Raw genomic sequence first — 6,224 nt, 5'->3', positions numbered from 1 at the left:
GCACGACGCCTCTTTCGAGAAAGCTGCTGCTTACCTTGTCTTGTTCTTTTTCCCAAGAGGTTCTTGGAGGGATCAACCGCGCGATGGGATGAGAGCGGAATCAGAGCTGGGCGGTGCGCCGGCGGGGGCTTTTCTGCCCAGGGAGCTGTCCGCTCGCCCTGGTGCTGAAGAGCGGCTGGCGGAGGGGTGGGGCCCGGCAGGAAGAGGTGGGGTTAGGCGCCCGAGCGAAGAAAAGGGAAGGGAGGCAGGGGGGGGGGGCGTTCAAAATAAAGCCTGGCCCGTCCTCACCAGCATTGAGGTCGAGCATCTGGGGGGGGGGGGGGGATTCTTGGAAAGGATCAAGAGATCGAGGGCAGGGGGAGAGGCGGGGAATTCAGGTGAGCCAGTGGAGCCCCCGGACCTGCCTTTGAGATCCGAGGGGGGATGATAGATAGATAGATAGATAGATCGATCGATCGATCGATCGATCGATAGATATGTGTGAGTGTGGGAGAGGGAGAGGGAGAGGGAGTCTATCCGTCTGCGAGGGGCGAAAAATGTTCCCCAAACAGCAGGTGCAAACTTCGGCGGGTTGGAAAACAGCACGGTTTCCTTCCTCCAAATTTTTGAGAGGGTGCTGCTGGTACTTCCCTGAGGAATTGTTTTATTGTTATTATTATTATTATTATTATTATTATTAATAATAATAATGATACACTTTTTAAAAAATTGATGCTTCTAAACTCCCTGAGAGATCTGTCACATGCCCCTGGCAGAGCAGACCGAAGAATCCCTTATGGAGGTGGAAATGTGAACCTTCCCTTAAAGTGGGAGTGCAGACATGGTGTTTGTGGCAAAGAGAAAGGAAGTGGGCGTGTTTGTATGCTGCCGTCTGGGTACGAGAGAGAAGGGGAAATACACCATCGCGCAACACAGAGAAGTTGCCACCGATCGCTTTTTTGCCTTAACCCTGCGGTCCTCGCCCATCGGGCTGATTTAAAAGGTGGATCTTCTCATCCACTTACTTCAAGGATGATGAGGGAAGTCTAAATCTTCGGTTCCTTTCTCCCCCACTCCCCCCAAGATTCAGTAACAAGGGGGAGAAACACGGCAGACTTATGATTATAGGATAATGTCTGTTGGATTGTAGTCAGTGGAACGGAACTGGACATTATGTTTGCAGATGCATGTGCCCCAAACTCGGATTGAATTAATAAATGTCAGGAAATGAGAAAAATATTATGAAGTGTGTATGGGGAGGGGGAGAGTAGAATTAAGGGAAGCATTAAAGAAAGAGGAAGGGAGGGTGTGTGTAGCGATGGGATGGAGCCCTTGCTAAAGAGAGAGCTCTAGTAAAGAGGGGAGGCATGCAATTCACAGCTGGTAATAAGAAAGGGTCATTTCTTATGAGAAACAGAAGGACCAGTGTTTGCCAGAGAGACAGAGAAACGCATATTAAGGAAGGAGTAACCTGAATGTTTGTTGGCTAATGAGACAGGAGGAGGATGCTGGTGCGTGTGGGTGAGAGGAAGATGGAGACATGGGGCTGAAATGGACAGTGTAGAAGTGTGTGTGTGGGGGGGGAATTGGTGGGTGTGGCATGCGCGCATGAGAGCTGGAGACTGGCGTTGCTGCCCTCCTGTGGAGGAAGATACCCTTGCAACCAGAATTGGAGCCCACAGCAGGATAAAATCACACGTACACCCTGTTAGTGCAAAAAATATAACCCCTCTCATTATACATATGTGCACCTGTTCACCTGTCTGCTATACTACACTGGCGCCCGGAGAATTGGCTTGGCCTCCAGAGCTACTTATCACAGGGTTCAATGCTCATACATTTATTTATTACATAAGTATAAAGTAAGCTTCATGCTTGACTGGGGCTATGACCATCATCTTCACCCCCCACACACACACCAATGCTAGCTATTTGGGGAGGGGCCGTGGCTCAGTAGTAGAGCATCTGCTTGGCATGCAGAAGGTCCCAGGTTCAATCCCCGGCATGTCCAGTTAAAGGGACTAGGCAAGTAGGTGATGTGAAAGACCCCTGCCTGAGACCCTGGAGAGCCATGAAGAGGGGCCATGACTTAGTGATAGAGCATCTGCTTGGCATGCAGAAGGTCCCAGGTTCAATGCCCGGCATCTCCAGCTAAAGGGACTAGGCAAGTAGGTGATGTGAAAGACCCCTGCCTGAGACCCTGGAGAGCCGCTGCTGGTCTTAGTCGACAATACTGGCTTTGATGGACAAAGGGTCTGATTCAGTAGAAGGCAGCTTCATGTGTTCATGTGTACACCATGCTGTTTCTCATCCCATCCATTCCTTCTCAAATGGTCCTGCATCCCCACACAGTAATCCACCAGAACCCTTTCCCAAAGATTCCCCACGTGCCATATTTCAATGTGGGGGTGCCCAACCACCTAATTGGGGAGCACAAAAGCAACTTGTTAGAGGGGACAGTGCAAAGGGCAGTAACACCAGAAAATATCAACTTTTGTGGTTTCCCAAACTCAAGTCTAGCAACACCTTAGAGTCTGACAATATTCTCCAGGGTATAAGCATTGGTGGCCCTGACCTGGATGGCCCAGGCTAGCCTGATCTCATCAGATCTCAGAGGGTAACCAGAGTCGGCCCAGGTTAGTCCTTGGATGGGAGACCAACAAGGAAGTCCAGGGTTGCTACAAGCTTTCGTGAGTCGCAGCTCCCTTTGTCATTTATGCAGTTTCCCAAAGTGTCTCATGATCCCTGGCTGGCAATTGTAAGAGTCTGGTAATTGTGACTGATAGTAGCCAAGCAAAAACCCTAAAAGAAATGCAGGGCAAGGTGGTAGATTTTTATGCTTTTGTCAGAAAGGAGGAAGCTCTCCAAAGGGTACTCAAGCTATCGGGAAGAGTCACCTCAAGGATTGTTTTTTCCTCTTGCAAAGAACCCAGGAATCCTTCCAGCATTCCAAGCTATGAACTACTACCTCACTCCTCTCTTCTCACCACTGCATTGGTCAGTATAGCCTAACATTGCCTGGTCTAGCAGGCAGCAGCTACATAATTGGCTTTCCCAATACCAACTACCTGAGATCCTTTAATTGGGTTTGAACTTGGGACCTCCTGTATGCAAAGCAGGTGCTGTGTTGCTGAGCCACAGCCCCTTCTTTAGCCTGGCTGGGGGGGGGAGGAGGAGGAGGAGGAGGAGGAGGAGAAGAAGAAACAACCCTGTGAGGTAGGTGGGGCTGAGAGAATGTGACTAGGCCAAGGTCACTCAGCTGGCTTCATGTGTAGGAGTGAGGAAACCAACCTGATTCACCAGATTAGCCTCCCTGCTCATGTGGAGGAGTGGGGAATCAAACCCGGTTCTCCAGATCAGATTCCACCCCTCCAAACCACCGCTCTTAACCACTACACCACGCTGGCTCTCAGGCAACCTGGCCTACCAGATCCATCTTTCTCTGCCTTAACTGATAATTAGATCTGATTGTTTGCAGAGTCATGACCTGGTGGGAAGAGGGAAAAAAATAATATGAGGAAAGATCTGACAGCTCCATGGCAACATTTTTTTGGGAGCTGACACTTGGGTTGCCTCAGCAACCAAATAATTCCTGTTGTCATTTCCTGGCGGAGTTGAAGCAGGCCACGATCCAACCCAGTTGCCCTTCTCGTCAGAACATGCTGTACGATCTCAGACTGCGCAACGCACAGCTGGGTGAGGGGCTGGGATACTGGGCCTTGGGGAATCCCCGGCAATTCCCAGCTCTTAACAGGATGCGTGGGGGGGGGGGGGGAAATGAGCACAAGGGTAAGGGAGGGGCTGTGGCTCAGCAGTAGAGAATCTGCTTGGCATGCAGAAGATCCCAGGTTCAATCCCCAGCATCTCCAGTTAAAGGGACTAGGCAAGTAGGTGATGTGAAAGACCTCTGCCTGAGACCCTGGAGAGCCGCTGCCGGTCTGAGTAGACAATACTGACTTTGATGGACCAAGGGTCTGATTCAGTATAAGGCAGCTTCGTGTGTTCATGTGTTCATAAGGGAGCCTTGGGGGAAAAGGCAGACAGGCCATCTCTGTATCAAAGCACTTGGGCTTGTTGGCTGAGGGGCCGTGGCTCAGCAGTAGAGCATCTGCTTGGCATGCAGAAGATCCCAGGTTCAATCCCCGGCATCTCCAGTTTAAGGGACTAGGGAAGGAGGTGATGTGAAAGACTTCTGCCTGAGACCCTGGAGAGCCGCTGCCGGTCTGAGTAGACAATACTGACTTTGATGGACCATGGGAAGGCAGCTTCATGTGTTCATGTGCGAGGGGGAAATTGTGTTTTCACGGTTTCGTGTGCAATTCAATAAAGTAAGTAACCTCCCCATCCCCCAGCCCTTGCTGACTCAGATACTGTCTAATGGTGTTTGATTAAATTCTGTTTTCCTCTGCATCATGATCCCCGTGGATACAAGTGATTTTTTCCCCAACGCAGAATTTCAAGCTGCAGAGGTATACATTATTTATGTTCAACTATGACATTTTTCCATTTTTTGTTTTGTTTTTATATTAGTTTTTCTGAGCAATTTATCCCACCTTCTAGCTTTCTCGTTTTCTTTCTCTTTTAGGCCATTGTACACATTTTTTTACAACATTTACATGAAATTGATACAATTTTAATGACATTTTAACTGTAATATTTCTACAAAATTACATGAGTGCAGTTGGGAAACCCAAAAAGCAGCTGCTCTTTTGTCCCAAGAAATGAGAAATCATAAAAGCAATGTGAACTTTCGAATTGAACCAGTGTGGTCATGAAATCTGATAATATCCATACTATAGGTATGTTTGGAAGAACATATGTTTGGAATGGAAGACTAAGGCAATTTATGCAGGGTCGATTCTGCTCCTCGCTCAATGCTGATTTTTTAAATCCGACCTTTAAAATGACTATTCACGGTCCCAATGCAAGAGGAGAAAGTCAAACAAATTCCACCCTCCCCCACTCGCCTGCTTTTTCATTCCTTCATTTGCATAGCCATTAGCAATAGTTGTTTGCATAGCAAAGCTACGGCTGGGATTCTGCATGCTTCCTTCAGTGAATGCTTCGATGTGGGGGCAGAGCAAATACAAAAGGTCGCATTAAAGGGGCTCTTAAGAAATGCAAAGCAGGTATGCATTGGCTTCTCAGTGACGTCTGGAATGACGGTTCAGCATGAAGAAATAAAAATAATATGTGGGGAACTTCAGTCTGGAACACGCTGCTAATTACCAAGCATAAACTGCCTAAAAGTTCAGTCTTAAACAGAGTTCAACTATTACAAGCCCATTGACTTCAATTGCCTAGAAGGGCAGAACTCTGCTTAGGAAAAATCACTGTGCATTACAAAATTGGACTGAAGTCAGTAAAACAGGCTCACATCTCCTCTGGACACTGCCCCCTGCACCTTAAGGAATGGCACCTCAAACTCTGAGTGTTACTTTATTTATTTAATTCATTTGTACCCCGCCTTGCTCCCCAATGGGGACCCAAAGCGGATTACGCCATTCTCCTCTCCTTCGTTTTATCCTCACAACAACCCTGTGAGGTAGGTTAGGCTGAAAGTGTGTGACTGGCCCAAGGACACCCAGGGAAACTCCATGACACAAGTGGGGATTCAAACCCAGGTCCACCAGACACTAGTCCAACACTCTTAGTCCAACACTCATAGTTAAATTGTGGAACTCCCTGCCCCAGGATCCAGTGATGGCTGCCAACTTGGAAGGCTTGAAGAGGGGAGTGGACATGTCATGGAGGAGAAGGCTATCCATGGCTACTAGTAAAAAATTGATACTAGTCATGATGCATGTCTCTTCTCTCCAGGATCAGAGGAGCATGCCTATTATATTAAGTGCTGTGGAACACAGGCAGGATAATGCTGCTGCAGTCTTGCTTGTGGGCTTCCTAGAGGCACCCGGTTGGCCACTGTGTGAACAAACTGCTGGACTTGATGGACCTTGGTCTGATCTGGCATGGCTTTTTCTTATGTTCTTAACCACTACACCACATTGGCTCTCAGTAGCATTATGGTTTAGAGCAGAGGTGTCGAATTCCATTGTTACGAGGGCCGGATATGACATAAAGGTCACTTGGCCGGGCCAGGCCATGCCTTGCCAGCCCAGAATGAGAATGGGGGGGGGGGCTGCCTGGGCTGGATAAGAACTCTCAAAGGGCCTGATCTGGCCTGTGGGTCTTATGTTTGACACCCCTGGTTTAGAGAGCATGGGGGTGTGGACATTCTTGATGCT

The sequence above is a fragment of the Euleptes europaea genome, chromosome 18 (genome assembly GCF_029931775.1).
Source record: "Euleptes europaea isolate rEulEur1 chromosome 18, rEulEur1.hap1, whole genome shotgun sequence".
Taxonomy (NCBI): domain Eukaryota; kingdom Metazoa; phylum Chordata; class Lepidosauria; order Squamata; family Sphaerodactylidae; genus Euleptes; species Euleptes europaea.
The sequence above is the reverse complement of the archived record's forward strand: the minus strand, read 5'-3'. Positions refer to the sequence as shown.